The 21379-nt window shown below is 42.0% G+C and overlaps 1 long non-coding RNA gene across 3 annotated transcripts; it reads left to right on the forward strand.

The window, feature by feature from the left end:
* The first annotated feature begins 1336 nt into the window (after positions 1–1336).
* Gm40548 lies at positions 1337–21132 on the forward strand. 3 transcript variants are annotated; one of them, XR_872912.1, is made up of 4 exons: positions 1337–1458; positions 11111–11410; positions 11522–11706; positions 12108–13161. It is a non-coding gene; the product is annotated as a predicted gene, 40548 (long non-coding RNA). The 3 variants fall into 3 exon arrangements; XR_003950227.1 differs by lacking the exon at positions 1337–1458 and having other exon boundaries at positions 7519–11410; XR_872913.1 differs by lacking the exons at positions 1337–1458; positions 12108–13161 and adding an exon at positions 21086–21132 and having other exon boundaries at positions 10418–11410.
* The last annotated feature ends 247 nt before the right edge of the window (positions 21133–21379 follow it).

A 21379-nucleotide genomic window follows, 5' to 3' on the forward strand; every position in this document is an offset into this window, starting at 1 on the left:
TCCCTCTTCTCAGAAAAAGCAGGGAGGGAGGAATGGGGGACAACATATGTCAGAGGGTATTGGGAGAGGGGGACTGATATTGGTGTGTAAGTGAATAAATTAAAAAAATAAAACGGCTTTATGCATTTTAAACGTTTAAACTTTTTCAATATGTGTTTGAATGGGTATCTGAGAGTGAGTTTGTACACGCGAATGTCATGCTCGTAGAGGCCAAAGGCATTGCATCCTCCTAGAGCTGGAGTTACAGGTGGAGTACATTGTGAGCCGCCCAATGTGGGTGCCAGGAACAGAGCTCAGGTCATCTGCAAGAGAAGTTGGTGACATTAACCATGGAGCCATCTCTGTGGGCCCAGTTCTATGAACTTCAATCCTAAAGAGCTACTGTCTTGAACCCCTTCAATCCTGTCACATTGTGAGTTAAGATTCTCTGTCTCCTTCTGTCAAGGCTACACTCTGAATCTGCAGAGTAGAAGAGAATTCTCCTGGAACTAGAGCATGCAGAACCTTGGCTTTGTAATTACTTTAAACATTAAATTATATTCTGAATCTTAGTCTAGCATAATAAGTTGGAGGCATATTAATAATATACATGTATATATTAATATATGTAGATGTGTATATGTGTGGGTATATATGTATACATATATGAATATATATTAAACACACACACACACACACACACACACACACACACACACACACACACACACATTTCAATTTTCCCAGGTAGATGTTCTCGTTTATTTATAGTCCCATGTTTTCAAAGAAAAATTTTCATTAAAATTTCCATTTCATCAGTTAGAGGCAGTGGTGCAGAACATAGATTGTTCCTTTGATGAACTGTTAGCTGTATTTCTACTTATAAAAGCCTTTAATGTGAATGTGAATAGGACGCTAGGTGACCTATCACATTTCCTTGACTGTGGTCCACAGGTGGTGGATGATGAACAGTATGCTTCAGTATTAAAGTACAGTTCCTTTGGTTCCCAAGGATGTACTAGTGACACAATTTAAACATCAATTATGAACATCTTTCTTGAATCTTCATCTTTGATCATCCAAATATAGGCATTGTATTGTGCATTTATTATAGTATTAAGAAATTGTCCAGCTTTTGGTTTTGTTCTTAATCTGGTATTCAGACAAAATGGGAATGTGCAGTTTATGATTTTTAAAAGCAGAAGCCAACTAGAAAAAAGTGTAAACTTTTATTGAAAAATAAAATGTATAAATATATTATAAATAGAAAGTTATATTTTTCTATTAATACCAAGAAATGACTTTATGATGATCTCATTGATTTTAAGGTTGTTAGGTTTCTTCTTGATTCCCAGAAACCTCTCCCTTCTCAATCCTTCCCTGATGTTAAGAAGATGCTCAGACAAAATACAGTTGTCTCAGGAAGACTATAGGCATCAGCAGAGCACAATTGCCTCTCCTTTTTCATGCTTCACACAGGTAAGAACGAAATATAGCATTGCATGTTCTGATTTTGCAGACTCAGAAGCTCCTATGGTAGCAAGAGGGTTATAATAAACAAGAATAAAGCTGTCCCAGGACTTTTGTTAAGTTGATCACACTGGCATTCACAGAGGCTTGGAAAGCAGATGACCCGGTCTGTCAATGATCACATTTTCTTTCTTCTGTACTGTATCAACTTATTTTTTTCTGAATCCTCTTTACCTTTTGTTTTTGAGAGAACAATGGTGTGTGTGTGTGTGTGTGTGTGTGTGTGTGTGTGTGTGCAGCAATAGCCACATGATTGTTAAGAGCTTTTGTCAACATGACACAAATTAGAGTTACTCAAGAAGAGGGAACTTCAATTGAGAAATTTGTCACCATCAGATTGGCCCATGGGCACATCTGTGGGCATTATATTTTCTTGATTAAGGATTGATATGAGAGAGCCCAGCCTACTGTGGATGATGCGATCTTTGGGAAGGTAGTCTTGAATTGTCTAGGAAAGCAAGCTGAGCAAACCATATAAAGCAAGCCAGTAAGCAGCATTTCTCCATGATCTTTGCTTCAGATCCTGCTCCCAGGTTCCTGCCTTGGCTTCCCTCAGTGATGGAGTGTGATCTGTAAGACAAAGTACCACCACCGTTTCAAGTTGCCATTGGTTTTATCACAGAAACAGAAACAAAGTTAGGACAGAGATTGGTACCAGAGAGTAGGAGCTTAGACTTGACCATGTTGTTTTGGGGAATATTGTGGGAGTATTGGAGATTTGAGCTGTAAAATTCCTTTATTGGTCACATCATAGTGAGCTGTGATGGACGCTTGAACCATAATATTGAGAAGAATGTAGATGGCAGAAGCCTGGCTTATGAGGGTTCAGATGGAAGTTTGAGAGTCCATGAAAAACTTGATGGTTTTGAAGAATCTGTGGTTTCTAGTCAGCCAGGGATGAAGACTCAGTTGTGATTAACAAGAAGCCAAAACCACTGAAGTGTAATCTTTGCTTTACTGGGACAATCAATACTGGTTAGCTGAGGTCTTAAAAGTCAGCTGTGATTAATATGAATCCAGCATCAATGACCTCAAATGTTTGGGAAGTAGTTCCTCAGGGTCAATGATAGAAACTATGAGTGAGGATAGGATTTTGTAGGAGCAAGGCAAGGCTGCAATTCAAGGTGTCAGCCACACTTAGCAATGTGTAAGTGCCTCCCATGTGGGGCTGGTTCTAGAGGCATGAACGTTGCAAATATCTTCAAGAATCACTTTATGAGAAATAGCAAGCACCTTCTTCCTTCCAGCTATTTGAGTGTGCTGAGGTTCTGGCTGGCCAGCTCCAGTCACTTGGATGTCTCTGTAACAGATGTTATATATACCCACTTCCGCCTGAGAATGGAGTCCTACCTTGACCCTGTTGGCTGACAAGGAAAGGAAGCTTTTGAGAGAAGAAAGTCATGTACTTTGACTTCAGAAGCTAGAAAAGTAACAAGAATTCTTTTTCTAAAGTTGACTTGCTACTTAATGTCATAGGTCTAGACACCGAGGATGAAGGAAAACTCAACAATGACTTTTGAATGCAAGCAATAGTAAAAGTTAGGGATAAGAGCCTGTCATTTTCCAGCTCCACTGGGGACAGAAATGACCATCATGATGGTAGAAGAACAGTATGCATTAAGAACTGCTGACCCCTGTGGTTGGATTAGGGAAAAGCTGGGAGAAGCTGAGGAGGAGGGCAACCCTGTAGGAGGACCAACAATCTCAACTAACCTGGACCCCCGAGATCTCTCAGATACTGGACCACCAACCAGGCAATATACACCAGCTGACATGAGGCCCCCAACACATATACAGCAGAGGACTGCTGGGTCTGGGTTCAGTCAGAGAAGATGCACCTAACCCTCAAGAGACGGGAGGCCACAGGGAGTGGTGGGGTGGGTGGGGGCATCCTCGTAGAAACAGGCAGGGAAGAGAGGAGGTACGGGATGTGGAACATTCAGGGGGTGGACCGGGAGGGGAATAAAATCTGGAGTTTAAAATAAAGGAGAGGGGGAGGGGGAGAGAGAGATGGAGAGAGAGAGAGAGAGAGAGAGAGAGAGAGAGAGAGAGAGAGAGAGAGGGAGAGAGAGAGGGGGGGAGAGAGAGAGAGAGAGCAGCTATTATTCTGGTTAGTTTTATGTCAACTAGAAGCAAGCTGTAGTTATTTGAAAGGAGGGAACCTAGATTTAGAAAATACACCCATAAGATTGGGCTATAAGCAAACCTGTGGAGCGTTTTCTTAATTAGTGATTGATGGAGGAGGGCCTAACCCATTGTGAGTGGTTCCATCCCTGAGCTAGGTCTTAGGTTCTATAAGAAAACAGGCTGAGCAAACTACAAGGAGTAAGGCAGTAAGCAGCACCCCTCTGTGGCCTCTGCATCAGCTCCTGATCTGCTTGAGTTCCTTCACATGGTAGTATAAGCTAAACACATTCTTTGCTTTCCAAGTTGCTTTGGGTTGTGGTGTTTCATCATAGCAATAATAACCCTAACTAAGACACCAGCTTAGGGAGGGAGGAAATTGCCTTCACTTAACAGGGACGTTCTAGGCAGCAAGGTAGAAACAACACAGCACCCCCTCAGCACCCCCAGACCACAGCCGAAAGGGCGAGATGAATTTCTGACCAGATTTAATTGTGACCAGATTGTGGGCGGGAACGTGTCAGCCTGCACTGAGTTAACTGTTTTATTTCGTGTCTCATTTTTTAATGCTTCTGCATAGCCCTCTCGCTTTTTCTAAATTACATGCCTCATTGTATTTGAGTTCCTTCTGCATTTGACAGCTCCATGGCTTCCAATTTTGCTTCTGCTGCTTTGATTATTATTCCTGATTTGGTTGTTGATGAGACATGTGGTTTTCTTCAATTAGCTCTGTCACTCTTACAAATGTGTGTGTCTCGCAAGTGTCCTAATTAAAGTCAGGAGGAGGAGGGGGAGAAATTATAGGCAATTACAACAGTGCTCCCCTCCTCCTGCTCTCTGTTCCCCTCTCCTCGTCGCTGGGGTGCATTCTTCTGTATCTCCATTTTGCAAGCACACTGAGCAGTCTCTCTCTTTAAAATCCCATTAATTTGTTTTCGGAACATGATATGCAGCTGTGTCACCGTGTCATGCATTAGCTTTCAGGAAACCCCATAGCTTCCATTTAGTTTTATTAAGTGCAGTCCCTTCCCTGACAGTTGCCACAATACTTTTAATTCTTCCTGCAAGAAGGTAGCTACCACGGCCCTCTATCGTCATCACTCAGTCTCCCTAGCGCTATGGTCTTGTGAGTTCACTGTCCTCTTGAGTGGGGCTTCAAAGTTCCCCCAAGGCTGTGGTCTTTCCTGTTCTGTTTGCTCTTATGTGGGTTTGCATCCAGCCCTTTGATTCACTCCAACTCAGCCCCAGGGACGTTTATTGAACATCGTTGGCCAGGGTTTCCAGTGTGAGTAATTGAGACAAGGTTAAGATGATGTGGCATGGAGAAAAAGGTCAGATTTAGAATTAGATGAAACAGATTCAAGTGCCAGCTTTGCCACATGTTAGCTTCTGGCCTTGGATAAATCATTTAGGTGATTTTTTTTTTTCAATCTGTAAAATTATGTTCATAATACTTACCTGGCAGGGTTGTTGTGAACATTGGAGATAATGTATGCAAAGTAGCTAGCTTAGTGCCTGGTATAGTTCAATAAATGGAAGCTATAATTATTATCATGAATAAGATATAGTGTACTTAAGGAACTAACCGTCTACTCAAAGAGACAGAAGAGTAAATTAACTTTTATAACATATTGTTATATGTGTAATAATGGAAGGATGTAGGTGGTAATGGGTTATACTCCCTGGGGCTGTATGTGCGCTTTCCCACATACTTTACTGTTTCCTGCTACATTCTGCTCCCCTCTCCTCGACGTGTTTCAGTCTATCTACCCCTTCCTGTATATCCTGTGTGTCTATCCCTCTGTGTGTGTGTCTGTGTGTCTGTCCGTGTAGAAGAGAGAACAATCTTGGATGTCGTTCCTCAGCTTCTGCCACTTTGTTTTCTGAGATAAGTTTTCTCATTGGTCTGGAGTCCACCACTCTACTGGTGCCACTGAGTTCCAAGGCTACCCATCTTTCCTTCCCTAGCACTGTCACTCCTCTCATCTCCCTTCTGCTGTCACACCTTCTTTTATTCCATTCTTTTTCTAATGTGTGCTTTGGTGGATCCAATTCAGGTTTGCAAGGCGAGTGCTCTGTGAGTCAGCCCTCCTGATTCTCAGCCTATTTTCATTTGCTCAGTTTACTCAGGCTGGAAGCTCTTCCTTTAGGTTCTTCCCTGTTGGTTTTTCCTCAGCCTCTAACCGCCAATTTAAATGTAGCCCTCTAGAGGGCCTTCCTATTATCGTCCCACCTGAAGTAGCCTCATCAATTGTATCTTGTTGTTTTGAACCATTTAACATTCTTTACATTGTAGAAATGATCTGCAATTAGCTACCAATTTGTTGCTTTATGTTAATTTTCTGACTCTCTATGTGAGTATGTAAATTCCATAGAGAGGGGCCTCAGTCTTGTTTTTATATAGGCCTGTTTCCCTAGTGGTGTAAAGTATGTCTAATAAATATTTGGGGGACTGAACAGTGGTTGGAGATGGAAGCCAGAGAGGAAACTCAAGTAATTACTGGGTAGCAGACCAGTGGTGGCTGCTGCTATAGAAAACTGCCCAGTGCTCCATATGGCTGTCATTGTGGCCGTTGTCTAAGATAAGAGAGCAAGTGGATGGCAGAGCCACAGGGTAGCATCTGACTTGTACCCTCAATTTGGGAAATTCCTTTTTCTGAGCATAAAAAGTGATTTTTGTATGAATGTATACTTGTTCATGGACTTCAAATAAATTATTTGTGGGAGGCTGATCTGAGCACACATCATTGCCTATATTAATTTGTCATGGAGATCCATAATCCATGTGTGTGTTTGTATATACACCTGTGTGTGCATATGGAGGCCAGAAGTTGCTTTTGAGTATATTCCTCTATTTCTCTCTCTCTCTCTCTCTCTCTCTCTCTCTCTCTCTCTCTCTCGTTTGATATTTTCTTTATTTACATTTCAAATGCTATCCCGAAAGTTCCCTATACCCTCCCCCGCCCTGGTCCCCTACCCACCTACTCCCACTTCTTGACCCTGGCGTTCCCCTGTACTGGGGCATATAAAGTTTGCAAGACCAATGGGCCTCTCTTCCCAATGATGGCTGACTAGGCCATCTTTCTGCTACATATGCAGCTAGAAACATGAGCTCTGGGGTTACTGGTTAGTTCATATTGTTGTTCCACCTATAGGGTTGCAGACCCCTTCAGCTCCTTGGGTGTTTTCTCTAGCTTCTCCATTGGGGGCCCTGTGTTCCATCCAATAGATGACTGTGAGCATCCACTTCTGTATTTGCCAGGCACTCGTGTAGCCTCATACGAGACAGCTATATTAGGGTTCCTTCAGCAAAATCTTCCTGGCATATGCAATAGTGTCTGGGTTTGGTGGCTGATTATGGGATGGATCCCCGGGTGGGGCAGTCTCTGGATGGTCCATCCTTTCGTCTTAGCTCCAAATTTTAAGAGGAGCTGCTTAGAGCTTTAAGGATGTGTTCTCAGAGTTTTAGCTTCAGGGGATTTGGAAATTTCCTAGGAGATTATAACCAATCTTCCCATCCCATGCTTGAAGTCAGAATAAGTCATCACCTTTGTGCTATCTATCTTCTTGGGAAAAAAAAGTCATCTTAAGCTCATATGTACTCAGAGAGACCGAGGTGCTATACACATGGCCTGTATGTGTCTGCACCAGGTTTCTCTGGGTATATATTATGGAGTGTGGGAACGTTTGGATATCTGATTCTTGTACCTCCTTTGGGTTCTTTCCCTTCTTCTTCTGTTTTTTTTTTTTTTTTTTTTTTTTTTTGTCTTGTCTTGTCTGACTCTGATGAGATACTTTTTGTTATATGTTATATTATTTTTTGTTATACATCTATATCTATGTATTCCCTTAAAAACCTGTTCTTTTCTAATGAGACAGAAAGGAAGTGGATTTGGATGAGAGGGGAGGTGGAAAGGAACTGGGAGGGGCAGAGGGAGATGAAGACATAATCAGGATTTATTAAGTGAGAAGTAAAATGAAATTTTTTAAATAAAAAATTGTATTTACTTGCAATCATTTGGAATGTCAACAAAACAGCGGGGTTAATTTTAATTTTAATTTTTGTTATTACAGAGTGGTATTCAGTTAGCAGAAGAACAATTTGTATAAGCTGCATCACAGTCAACTGAAGAGGAGATAAACAAAACAAAACCGAGCATCCCCCCTTCTCCCCCCAAACACCACCACCCCCACATAGTTGTGCTGTGCACCAATAAGAACCTGCTTTAAATTTCCATGCCAATTTTCAAACCTAGGATTGTCCTGGGCAAAGTCAGTGGCTATTGAAAATATCACCAGAACAGAGTTATCTAAAGTCATTTGGCAGTATGTTAACAACACAAAAAAGGCACTGCACAGTTTAAAAACAAATCTGAACACAACTTTACATTTCAATTTCTTTTCTTTAAAAGGAGTGAATTGTGAACTGGGGTTGGGGTGGGGTTAAATACTTTATAGATCTGAAAAATGCACTGGAACCCATTTTGGCCTCATCATCAACTTCATCTTCTTCCTCCTCCTCCTTGTTCTCTTCCCCTCCCTTCTTTTTACTTGCTCTTTCAGCCTCGATGAGCCCCTTTCCCCACTGCGTACAGTTTTCCTTTAGCTCTGTTGACTGCAACATCCTTCTAGTGTTTTCCCTTCCGCTTGGCATCCTTCTAGTTACAAGGCTGCTTGTTACCTGCAGCTGTGCTGTTCTACAGTTCCCCGAATTTCTTTGCGACATCACCAGTGGTCCAGCCAGGATGTTCTCCTTCGACTTTTCGATAATATTCAGAACAGAACAAGAAGAAGGCAGAAAGAGGCAGCTGGTGTGCACTGGGATCCTTGGACCTCTTTTTGATCTTCTCTTTGGGTGGGGAGATGTAGGTTGTCATGCCAGCCTATGCCATGTCTTCACATTTTCCCTTATCTTTAGCAGACTTGGTTTTCTTCATCTCTGAGCACTTCTTATTAAACTCCGAGGAGCTGACAGAAGCCATCCGGCGCTTCTTGTTCTCTTCCCAGCAGGTTTGCACCCACAAAAAATGCATATGAAGACATTTTCCCTCTCGGCTCCTTTGCTCAGTTACTTTTCCTCGGAGAGGCACAGAGTCTCCCTCCAGTTCTCACTCTGGCAGGCTGTCTCTACGGAGCTGAAAGTCCTGTCCCCCACAAATCTATTTTCAACAAAAGAGGGAGAAAAGAAAGAAAAAAAAAGTTATCTTAAACTTTGCTCCAATGGGAAGGGATTTTTCTTTTGTTTAAAACATTATCAACAATTCTGTTATTTAATATGTAAAATTTTGAGATTAGAGAGGCGGATCAGCTCTTTAGAGCACTTTCTAACCCTTCTAGAGGACCTGTGTTTGATTCACAACATCCACATGGTGGCTCACAACTGTCTGTAACTCTTGATTCAGCCGATTTAACACCTTCTTCTGGCATGTTGGCATCAGGCACACATGTGGTGTACAGACATACGTGCAGGCAAAACACTTATACACTTAAAGAATGGACTTTAAAATGCTTAAAACAAAAAAATGAAACACATATAACATGGAAATTGTATTATTATTTAAAATAAAGTATTTTTTTAAATACAAAAAACCAAAGTAATCCTTGTGAGAAACAGGAAAAGAAAGGAAGAAAATGTGTGACAATTGAAGAAATCACAGGTTGGGAAAAATTTTGGCTCAGTGAGAATCTACTTCTACCAATTAAAAAAAAATAACTCAGCAAGAGTCCCACAATAAAACTTCCCATCTACTGATGGGACCAGGCACATCATTGTCCTATAAAGAGAAGAAAGTTTTAATTTTAGTTTTATCAAGACTTCTATCACTCTTGGGTAAAAATATCTATGAAACATCCAATTAGCTTCTATCAGTTGGTTAGCCGTTTTATACAGTCATTTACTTGGTGTTTCTGTGGCTTGTTGTTACATGTTTTAAATATGTAGTTAGTTTTTTTTTTTTAATTGGCTCTCTGTCTCAGTTTCTATTCATAAAAGAGTCTGAAGACTTAAGACTTAATATCACTAAAGTTTTATCCTTACACGATCACACTTAAATGTAGATCTAGTTTTATGTTTGTCCTACTTAAAGTGGTTTGAATATGGGCAAGTAGTCAAAGAACACATTGGCACCTCAAACCCCAGTTCATGTGCAGCATCAGTGAAGACAGGGATTGCCAGACCTTTGCAAGGAACAGCATAATGGGAGTCATCGACAGTTTAATGAGATTAGGGAAAATGAAGCAGATACAGCTAGAAACACAGGACTCATTGTAGAAACAATGAGACTCAGACAGAAATAATAGAGCAGAGACTTTCTGTAGTTGGAGAGCAGAAATGAAGACAGCATCCTCACCTACCTGGGCCAGGTAGGGTCCACCATTCCTACTGAGAGGGGCTGCCAAATGCTTAAAGACCTTCTTATAGTAGGGCTACTGCATAACTACAAAAGGGTTTCTAGCACCTTAAGGTTATCTATGTAGGAAGGCTTTTTAAATGAACTACCTGATATTTGCTTAATATCAACATTATGATGTTAGGAACCTATCAGTGGCTTTGAGATGCAAAGAATAACCATCATTCTAAGTATTTGCTTATTAGTAGATCATGATAAAAAGCATATGCATTTAATAAAATGAATTTCTCCAAGTACCTGGACAGTGCAGACTCCAACAAGACCCTTAAAACTCCTTTGTGATTTCATTATGAAAAAATATCTCTAGAAGTTTTCAACAATGCTTTAAATATGATCAGGTATAGGCAGAAGAAACACAAAATAGCTCAATGGTAAATAAGGTATTATAGTTGGAATAAAACTTATTACCATAATACAAGGAGCATGAATTAAAATGTCTTTTTTCATGCCTCGTGGAAGACTCACCCTCATGTTTATTCTTATTGATAATTTTGACACTATTATAATTCTTGTTTCTATTCTTATTCTTACATTAACAATAGATCCTTTCCAGAATATTTTTTTGAGGTATAGTTAAGCTACACCATACACACTACTTTGTTTCCATCTTAAACTTGTGATAACCTAATCAGACTCAGCTGGAAATCAATGTCCTTCTAAACTCACCAATCTGGAAGGCCTGGGCATGGCTGTGATGGAATACCAGACAGAAAAACTTAAGAAAGAAGGGTTTAATTGTCTCCCAAGAGGCTTCATCCAGCACTGGATGGAAACATATGTAGAGACCCACAGCCAAACATTAGGCAGAGCTCAGGGAGTGGTGTGGAAGAGTAGGGGATAGGACTGAGCTGGAGAGGTTAAAGACACCTTCAGAAAACCTATAGAGTCAACTAACCTGGTCCTATAGGGGCTCACAGGGACTGAACCACCAACCAAAGGGCATGTAAAGGCTGGAGCTACACATTTGTAGCACATGTTCAGCTTGGTTTTCATGTGGGTCCTCTAACAATTGGAGTGGGGACTGTCTCTGACTCTGTTGCCTGCCACTGGGCCTCTTCTCCTAGCAGGAATGCCTGGTTGGGTATCAGCTGGACAGGATGCACTTAGTCCTACTGAAACTTGATGTTCCAGGGCAGGTGGGTACCTAAGGGGGGAATTCTTCTCTGAGAAGAAGCAGGCATAATGGGAGGAGGGATTTGTGAGGGTGGAACTGGGAGGAGAGGCACTACTGGGATGTAAAGAAATGAATAAGTTAATGGAGAACAGAAGGAAGTATTTACTTATTTTGTTTCATGATTTCAGGTCTCAGTCCATCCATGATTGTGCAGGCATGACAGTTGACAACATCTTGATCCATGCTGACAGGAGTATGTGAAGTTGGCTTTTTCATTACAGCAGACTGGGAAATGGACAAAGTCGGTGGAAAGCAGGTATCACCTTCATAGGTTCACGCCTACTGACTTTCTTCTACTATCCAGGCTCCATCTGCTACAGTGTGCACAGTTTCCAGAAAAGCGCCAGACAAGCTGTGGATCAGGCATTCAACATATGAGCCAATGGGAGAGCAGTATGGATTCCCGGCATAATAACTACCGTCTGAATGGTTGCCCAGGATAACAACTGAATGTTGGGAAAATTTGAAGTTGCCCTTTTTGGGTCAGAGGTAAAGCTGGGGAATGCGATTGAAAGTTATGAATTCCAATAGATTGTTCTGGGTGGTGTTGGTGGTATAGTGGTGAGTGTAACAGTCTTCCAAAGAGATGTTTCCAGTTTATATTTCTACCTTCTAGTTTTCCTTAGGTATAAGTTCTCATTTTCCTAAGACCTTCCATCATATTGAAAATTTATTCATAGCTTAATGTATATTAAAATATATCAAGTTCTTACTCCAAAGGCTCATAAATCCATACACACTCCATGCTCGCCCGCCATCATTATCAAGTCCCAAGTTACAGTGTGACAAAGGAGTATTTCAGTGGGCTGGCTTGAGTTTTCCTTGCTTTTGAAGGGAAACCTGAGTTCAGCGGTCTTGACAGAAACATTTCTGCCCCGTTGTTCTTGTAGTTGGTGCTCCACTGACTTTCTGTAGACAGACATTCATATCGATATGGGAAGGTTTCGCTTATGGCCCTAAATGAAACCATCACTTCATTTCCTGAATGTAGGTCAATCAGTCTTCCTGATTTCTATAAGAATTTTGGCATGCTTCCAGAAGAAATTCATCATGGAAAGGAAATGTACAAACGGCTCGTTTCTCTTGCCCCTAACTAGAAGTTTCTGACAATGACCTGAAAGAAGAGGAAGGGCATTTGTCTCTTTGTCAAGTTGTCGAGGAAACATCGCAGATCCTCTGGGAGTGAGGGCAGAGTTGGGAACTCAGAAGATTGGCCAGCCATGTCCTCTATCTGATTCCACTGACCAGTTGCTGCTGACAGCTTCCGGTGCCAGCAGAGGCCAGCCATGTCCTCTGCCCAGTTCCGCTGACCAGTTGCTGCTGACAGCTTCCGGTGCCAGCAGAGCCAGTTTTCTGTCTTGGGTATATCAAAATGTCACACTTTCTCCAATTCTGACAGTCAGTCCACAGTTTGCCCTAAATGTTTCCATTTTAGGCCTGCAAGTTAATAGGAGCATAGCTTGCTACATGCAAAACACATTTGGACTAATAAAAAATGGATGAGACCACCTGGCTGAATTTCTCTTCATCTAGACCTTGGGCTCAGTTTCTGCCCCATTTATTCAAGGTTGGGGCTGAATCCTCCTTGCCAAGTATAACAAGTGTGATCATTTCTGGTTTTTTTTTTTTTGTGTGTGCACATTTTTCACTTCAGTCCAAGTGGACACTCATCGAAGCAAATGTAAACCCTAATGTTTAAAGACTGCGTCCTATTCACGCATTCTGCCGGTAGGTGGCAGTAGTACAACACACAAAAAGTTAACGTGCTAAGTGGCGTCAAGAGAATGATGATGGGGATGAAGATGATGGTGATGATGACGACCACAACGTCTATGACAAAGGACCAATCATTCATCCTTAGAAGGCACTGTTTACATTCTAAGTTTTGTGATGTTTTCTCAGTATTGTTATTATTACTACTTACAATATACCTGAAATGGGAGATGAAAAGTTTGGTCCTTTGTTTATTTATTTATTTGTCTGTATTTTGGGTGGGAATAATCAAAATCAAAGCTGTGAGAGACTCACCCAACTAGCTCAGAAAATGATTGCCAGAATCAGCCCTGAAATTTTGGTCTGGAGATCCATCCAACCCCAACCTTTTATTCACTTGCATGTCTTTCCACGGAACACCACATTTTCTTGCATGTACGTTAGAACTTAAATTTACCAATGAGTTATAACTGGCCATCAAGATAAAGGAAGGAGGCCGAGTAAGCCATGCATTTATAGGGTTAAAATAGAAAGCAATTATTCCCGAAAAAGGGGGAGAAAAATGTTGTTTTAGGTTACCGTGTATGAGCTCCTTCTGTGTCCAGAAAACCTAGTGTGGTGAACACTGGGCTCTTGTAACTTCAGAGTCTCCTCCGTCGCATGTCACTTTGGACATGTGGATACCCCCTAAAGGAGGAGCCCTCAGACCACCTGAAACAACAGGAAATGGCCTAGTGCAGGGGCTGGACTTAGGCTGGTCCTTAGCTTCCCACAGTGGAGGAGAGGAGCTGTGTATAGGGAAGGGGGCCGCCATAAGAATAGGAACATTTCTCTCCAGTGGACTCTGCAGTGAGAAACCATCAGGGGCTAAGCAGGGCCCCGAGGATGGATGGGAGGTCTGTAGGTGGCTCAAGTAACGCATCGCACTCAGTGATCAGGCGCCTGTGCTTAAGGGCATTAGGATTAGAAAAAAAGTTATCACTACTTTTTCTTTTATTCTCCATATTGCTCTTGAAGCAGACTGAGTCACGAGAAGAATTCTACTTCCCTGGTTTTTTTTTTTGTTTGTTTGTTTTTTTGTTTTGTTTTTGGAAGAAGTTTGCAGTTTACTCACGCTTGTCAAGGCAACTGTAGTGCAAGCTAGAATAGAACCTTTCCTTAAAGTACTTGAGAGATGTCACCTGGGCAAATGGGACTGAAGGAGTTAAACTGTAGAGACCGAGGTGTCACCAGTGAATTAGGACATTTCATTAGGTAGCAGGGGCACAGGGCAGAGAAGACACAGTCTCTCTCTCCATTGGCGGGAGGTGGGATGGGGAGGGTAATAGATTTAAAAAACATTATTTTTACCCATTGTTGGGTAAAAATAATGACATGCAAAGTCTGGCTTTTGAGCAATTTTTAGCCTTGTCTTCTTGGCAAAGGGTGATGAACTCTGAATGCTCCCCGGCACTGGGTACTCTGATGATAAGGGAACAATGAGGACCCAGGCAGCAGGGGAAGACTTGCATCAGAGGCACAGCAGAGACATCACCGCCTGAGATCTGAAAACAAAGAGTTCTCTCAGATCGTGTGGGGAACGAGAGATGGGGGCTAAATGCTGAGGACCATGGTGTGGCTTCATTGCTGCCTTGGAAAAGAGATCACAAATTCTATGGAAAAATGTCATACAACTAAACAGTCATTATTACGTACATTTTAAGTCTCCTGCCTCGCCTCTACTTATCCTCTTATTGATATTCAGTTTCTAAAAATGTAGCAGACAAAACAATGGGTTTCAATATGATTTTTCATATATGTAGATCATTAGACTTGATGCTTTGTATTAAAATTTAAGAAAACAATTTTGTGTATATATATATATATATATATATGTATATATATATGTATATATGTATGAGTGTTTGCATACATGTATGTGTATCCACCACGTTCAGTAAGTAGTGCCTGCAGAGGTCAGAATAAAAATGGTAGATACCCTGGGTCTGGAGTTACAGACAGCTACGAGGCATCATGTGGGCTCTGGGAACCAAACCAGGGTCTTCTGCAAGACTAGTAAAGTTTTTGACTGCCAAGCTGTCTCTCTAGTTCCTTTTTTTCCCCTTTCCTGCTGTGTAGCTCAAGTACTAAGTCAAGTACATAGTCAAGTTCTAAGAGTACAGGACTATGCTAATTATGTATGCCTGCTGCCTCTTCTTAGCAGACCTGGAGGAGAGAGAGAACTACTTGGCAGTAGCATACAGGTATTGAGCCTTTTGTATCCACTTTCCCACTGCTTGTATTATTCAATGCATACCGACTGAGAACCCACCATGGGCCTGGAACTCTGTTACTGGTACTATCAAAGCCTCTCATATAAAACTCACAGTCCGTGGTGTTGTGGATCTGATGGCAGAAATGGGCACCGACTAAGCCAACATATAGGAATGTATATGTAATGAAAGCTATTAGTGGCACAGGCAGGTGACTGGGAAATGGATGAAGAATGGGGCAGGAGGATAAGCAGCCTGAAGACCAAGAATGTGGGCCTAGGGCACAAGGAGAATGGCTTTCTTTTCCATGGCTTTTCCTGGGGTGCAGTGAGTAAATGTCTACTTGCTCCAAAGAGGGGATAAAGGAATGATCCATCAAAGTCTAGCTTTATGAGCCAATGAGTTCAGCTGGGATTATTGATAGGTTTATGGGCAAATTAGGGACAGCTATACCACTGAAGACAAATCTTTCATCTCTAGAAATGGTTAGCTAGTTGTGGGTCCCTGGGGAGGTGTGCACCTCATGATATGTCTCATGAGCCTCCATCTTCCTGATAGGATATCTGGTGGTTGAGAGCTTGTGGTGCTCACTCTTGTTTACTACGATTTCGAGCTGGCAAAGGCCATGCCATACCTTGAAGATGGAGTGCCACAACAGATAGGACTTTGCTAGTAGCTCTCAGCTTAAGCGAAAGTCAACTCATTTTTCACTCTGTGTATAGGCATGTGAGTGGGGGGGCCATTCTCCTTGATTTCCTTCTGTCTTGTTTTGGGATAGGGTTTCTCACTGAACCTGGAGATGGCCAGTTTGCTAGATTAGCTTTGGATCTTCTTGTCTCTAGCACTTCCAGTGTTGGAGTCACACACACACACACACATACACACACACACACACACACACACACACACACACACATGTATGCATGTCTGTCTGTTCCATCATGTCTGGCTTTTTTTGTTGTTGTTGTTGGGTTTTTTTTTTGTTTGTTTTTTTGTTTTGTTTTTCGAGACAGGGTTTCTCTGTATAGTCCTGGCTGTCCTGGAGCTCACTTTGTAGACCAGGCTAGCCTCAAATTCAGAAATCCACCTGCCTCTGCCTCCCGAGTGCTGGGGTTAAAGGCATGCACCACCACACCTGGCTCATGTCTGGCTTTTTATGTGGGTTCTGGGGATAGGTTTTCAGGCCCATGCTTGAATGTCAGACACTTTGATCAACTGATCTATTTCCCCAGGTCCCAGTAATTACTATTTTTCATGGGTCTATTTCTGAGGCTTGAAGTCATGAAAGGACACAGTCATTTTGGTGGCAAACAGAGATAAGAGTATCATTTCGGAAGGATAGCTAACCTGCTGAAGCACCTGGGACGACGAGGGCTGATGCTGCAAGCCTTTAGAGTCTTTAGACGGTGCTCTGTCTGTACATGGAGCACAGTAGACAGTGGGTTGTTTAGAGAGAGCTTTTGGGCACGTGGAAGGTGGAGTGGTGGTAGTGCATGTAAATGTGTAAATGTAGCTTACAAGTGTTCTGGAGGAGGGAGGTTTGGTTTACTCCTCACAAGGTGTAAGGAGGACAGTACTATCAGTATTACACTTTATAGAGGAAGAAATGGATATTCTTAGTTACTGATGAAAAATCCCAACTTTCAAGGAGTTTAAAGGAAAGTTTGTGGCATAGGGCTCGCTCCTGCTTTGAACATTTCACATTCTACTCCCCAGCTTGCTTTCTTTTAAAAATTTTTTTATTAATCATTTTATTCATTTTCTTTTCAAATGATCTCCTCTGTTACCCCTCCACCTTATTCCACCCTATTTATTATTTATTTATTTATTTATTATTCCACCTTATTCCACCCTATTCCTTCTCCCCCCCTTGCCTCTATGAAGGTGCTCCTCCACCCATTCACCCACTCCTGCCTCACCCTTTAGCATCCCCCTACCCTGGGGCATCAAGCCTCCTTCCCCTCCCACTGATGTCAGATAAGGCCATCCTCTGCTACATATGTATCTGGAGTCCGGGCTTCCCTCCATGTCTACTCTTGGGTTGTAGGGTGGTTTCCTCACCACTGCTCTGGTCCTGTTCTCCTAGCTTTCTACACTTTTGAAATAGATGGAAACGGTCTAACTCCTCATGTCCTCTCCTGCATGAGGGCATCAGTGGGCAATGTTCTCTTGCTAGTCTTGATTTCCTGGTCACTTTGTTTTTCTACTAGAAAAAGGAGCAAAATCTCACGCTCGTCATCCTGCAAACCAGCGGTTCTCAACCTTCCTAGTGCTGTGACCTTTTAATACAGTTCCTCCTCCGTGTGTGTCGTGGTGATTCCCAACCACAGAATTATTTTCTTGCTACTTCATAACTGTGATTCTGTTACTACTGTTAGGAATTGTAATGTAAACATCTGATATGCAGAATATCCAATATGTGACCCCTGTGCAAAGGTCACTTGACCTCCAAAGGGGTTGTGACCCACAGGTTGAGAACCACTGCTATAAATGCTCCTTCCATGCATATCTTTGGAAAATAAATTCGGATAATGAAAGAACCCACTGCTTGTATTGTTGATGTGCTTCTGCTCTACCAGATGAATCTTGACATGGGTATGTAAGCTTCCGATTGGGTGGTTTACAAATGGTACACATTTAACCCCGCAGTCCCCGGGCTATGTACTTGCAGCTGGTAGGACTGATAGTATCGATGTCTTGCCGTCTTTGGTGCTGATGATTTATGTGCGATAACCATCTCCTAAGCTTTGCTGTCCTTTGCAGGCATCCATTGGGCATCTTCTTCACACACTTACTTGGGTCAGAAGCTCCGTGCGGGCAGGGCTTTCCATCACGGCCTCTGCAATGGAGACAGATGATGTGTGCTATCATCTCCATTGACTTTAGCATTTCTAAACGTGGAGAAGAGTGTCCCGAGGCTAGAGAGTTACAGTAGAGTTACAGTGGAATATCAGTTTGCATAATGCTCTTCACAGAGAACCATGTTACAAAGATGCCTCAGCTATAAGCCATGGCCTGGTAGAGGAAAATGTTTGGCAGGCAGTTTGATTGGAGTATCTGTAGAGAGTTGAAGATGTGGAGAATAACTCAAGGACATAAACCAAGGAGAACACTGTCTGCTGAGACTCTTTTTTTACCTTGCTTTAAGAAAAAGAGCTGCGGATATCCAGCAGATCTGGTACCAGGAAATCAGGGAACAGGGATTCTGATGGCTGGGTAGAGCAGAGGTGCACAGAATGAAGGGGACAGGGTCATCCTGAGTCGAGGCATCCTAATTTAGCACTTAGCTGTCTCAGCAGCTGTGCTACATACAGATCCAGATGCGTACTCGAAACTCTTGGGAGGGCTATGGCAGCTTCCTGCAAGAAACTTGAGACAATAGGCACAGTATGAGACTTGGAATGAATTTTAGCGGAATGGCGCTGGGGATAATACCTACTTATGGGCACCTCTGAGCAAAGTATTGAAGCAGAATTAACTTAAGCAAATCATTGAGATTAGTTAGTAAATGGCAGATTAGAGTTTAAATCTAGAATTTAACTTGAATCCATATACCTTCATAGTAGTCACTGCAAGAAACTCAATTCCAAATGGCGGGATCCAATGGCGGCCGTACAGGTTACACTCATTACTTTCTTTAAAATTTTCACAGAGGTGTGTTCAGCCATGTTTCTCGAAATGTCTTGGGCACTGGGGAAAGAAATAGACTAGGAAGCTACCATTATAGTTTGTACTTTTTAGTTACAGAGAGAGTAAATGACTTGTCGGGGTCACACAGTTTTTCAAACTAAAAGGTTTGGGCTGAGATTTCCCTAAAGACCCATACATGTACAATACTTACCCAGTCCCCAGGCATTGGTGTTGGAGCATACTCTGGGCCTCTTTACTTCTGGGCTGTGCTCTTGCATTTCCTTTCCTCTTGTCTCTGTGACGTTATCCATTTCCCTCACATACAAAGTCTCAAGTTCCTAGAGATGTAAGGAATCTCAGAGTTAGGGAGATGGAAACCATCTTCAACTGCTTCCTTTCTCTGCTTGAGGTATTTTGGAGCATACAAACATGGCCAGAGCTCACAACTGCTCACACGGACTTTCTTGTGTATTCAGGAAGTGGTCACCGTGTGTTTTCTGTTAAGTGCTCAGTCACCCCTATTTGATGAATGGGAAGCTGAGGCCGAGAGAAGCATTTTCCCCAAGGTTAAGAGATTAGCAAAAAGTAGAGGCAGAACTTGAACAATTGTATGTTTGCCTACAAATCATCCTTTTAGCAACTCTACAAGGAACACAAAAGAAAGGACTGTTGGCTGCTGACAAGTCTCAAAGTCTTGGCTTGGAGTCAAGTTCATGTCACTCCAATCTCTTTAGCATATGTGGTAGCTTCTAGATCGTAGACAGGAGAAAGAGAACAGAGATGTGTGCTAATCATTAAGCTATTATACCAAGCCTCTTCTTCCTCTGGTATATTTTCATCTCTGTATAGAAAGGAGATCATTCAAGTGACTCTTTTTCTCCACATCTTACCACCCCGGTGCCAGGAGGAGACTATTTATTTGGCTTCCACTGTTTCAAGGAGAGCAAACCAAGTGGAAAAGATAATGAAGAAGTTGGGAGGGGAACTGTTTTGGTCCCCCCTACTTGATTGTATTTAATAGTTTTGAAGAGTGCTACAAAATAATGTGGCTGTCGGAACACTTTCTGCACAGCTTCTTTCTGGCCAAGAATTTTTGAGAAAAGAAAACTATAAATAGCTGACGATAAAAGAAAATTGCTTCTGTGATCTTCGAAGAAAGAAAGGGAAAATACAAAGGACCGCCCTGAGAGGTTTTCAAATCAAAATTATGGATCCCCTCCGGGGGCTGGGATTGCTGCTTTTCGGCAGGCAGAGAGGGTGAGGATGGGATGACTGTCTTTCTCTCTCTCTCTTGTTTGTTTTCAAAGATGTTTTGACTTGGTTGCTTTCACTGTGTTAGGTTCAGAGCTCTTCACATCCATTAGGCATTTTAAGTGAGTTGAATTTTCTAGAAAGGTAGGTAATTTACAAGTGGAGGCAATCATGCCGGTTTGTGTTAGTCCAAATTTGCATTTTTGCCTTTTATTCTCCTGTCCTCCCTTGCTTTGTGAACAGGGTGGGAGAGAGATAAACATTAAGGTGCAAAGAAATAAAAACCACAAAGCTGTGATTTTTGTTAAACACACGATGCTCTTTTAGTTCTCACGAGTAAATCACATCTAGTTGCCTGCCAAATGTTTGCCATTGTTTTAACTTTGTATTTTTATTACCTAGAGTCAACTGCAATGTTTATGAAAACAGAAGGTGGAAAGAGGAATTTCTTTTGCTCTGAGTGGAAGTATCTCTCTCATTTAAGTGCCCTTCTTATTAATTGGAAGTGATCAAGCTACAGTTCAGGGTCACTGTTCCTGCTTTGAGTATCACACTGGGTTCTATTTACTGTTTTCAGTTTGATATAAGAGTTTCCAGAGACTGTGTTAATAGAGGTGGCCTGGGAAACTGTAATGTGTTCATTGAATAAAGAGTGGCTTCAGATTTTATGGACCCATTGATATGCAGGTACACTTACAGTTTCCTCTCACTCTACATGTCTTCTGGGCTAGGAACCTCACCTGCCACTGTGGACAGAACACAGGAATTAACCTTAGACTTGAAAGGATTGATGGACTTCTGTGGAATTATCTCAGGGTAGGAGGTGAGAGTCAGGCATGGAGAAGCCACGTGCTTCTGAGATCATAGTCACTGTGAAAACTCAGGAAAAACAAAAGAAAATTGAAAATGAAAAAGAGAACACATTCAGAGAAGAAACTTGCCCAAGGACACTTTAGACATAGATCTGTTATATGAACATTTCCTTTATTATTATTTTTTTAATGAAATGAATTGCTTCCCAGGAACCTAGAAGATCATGGGTACCAGCTGCAGCATCACACTGGAAAGAGAGAGAATGATAACCAGAAGAAGAGGCACAGGTGAGGACCGGGGAGGAGTTGGACTTTGCACAGCTGAGGTGGCCTGAATATTTGAGCAAGTTCAGACTTTGTCAAATGAAGCTGTCTCTAGGATTTAATTTCGTTGTCATATCTTGGTCCAATTAAAAGGCACACTGTATTAGGAGGCAAGAGAGGGAGATGTGAACTGAATTCTATCTGTAATCATTTAATTTACCTTATCAGTTTATTTGTACT

This window comes from Mus musculus, chromosome 12 (assembly GCF_000001635.26).
Source record: "Mus musculus strain C57BL/6J chromosome 12, GRCm38.p6 C57BL/6J".
NCBI classification, from domain to species: domain Eukaryota; kingdom Metazoa; phylum Chordata; class Mammalia; order Rodentia; family Muridae; genus Mus; species Mus musculus.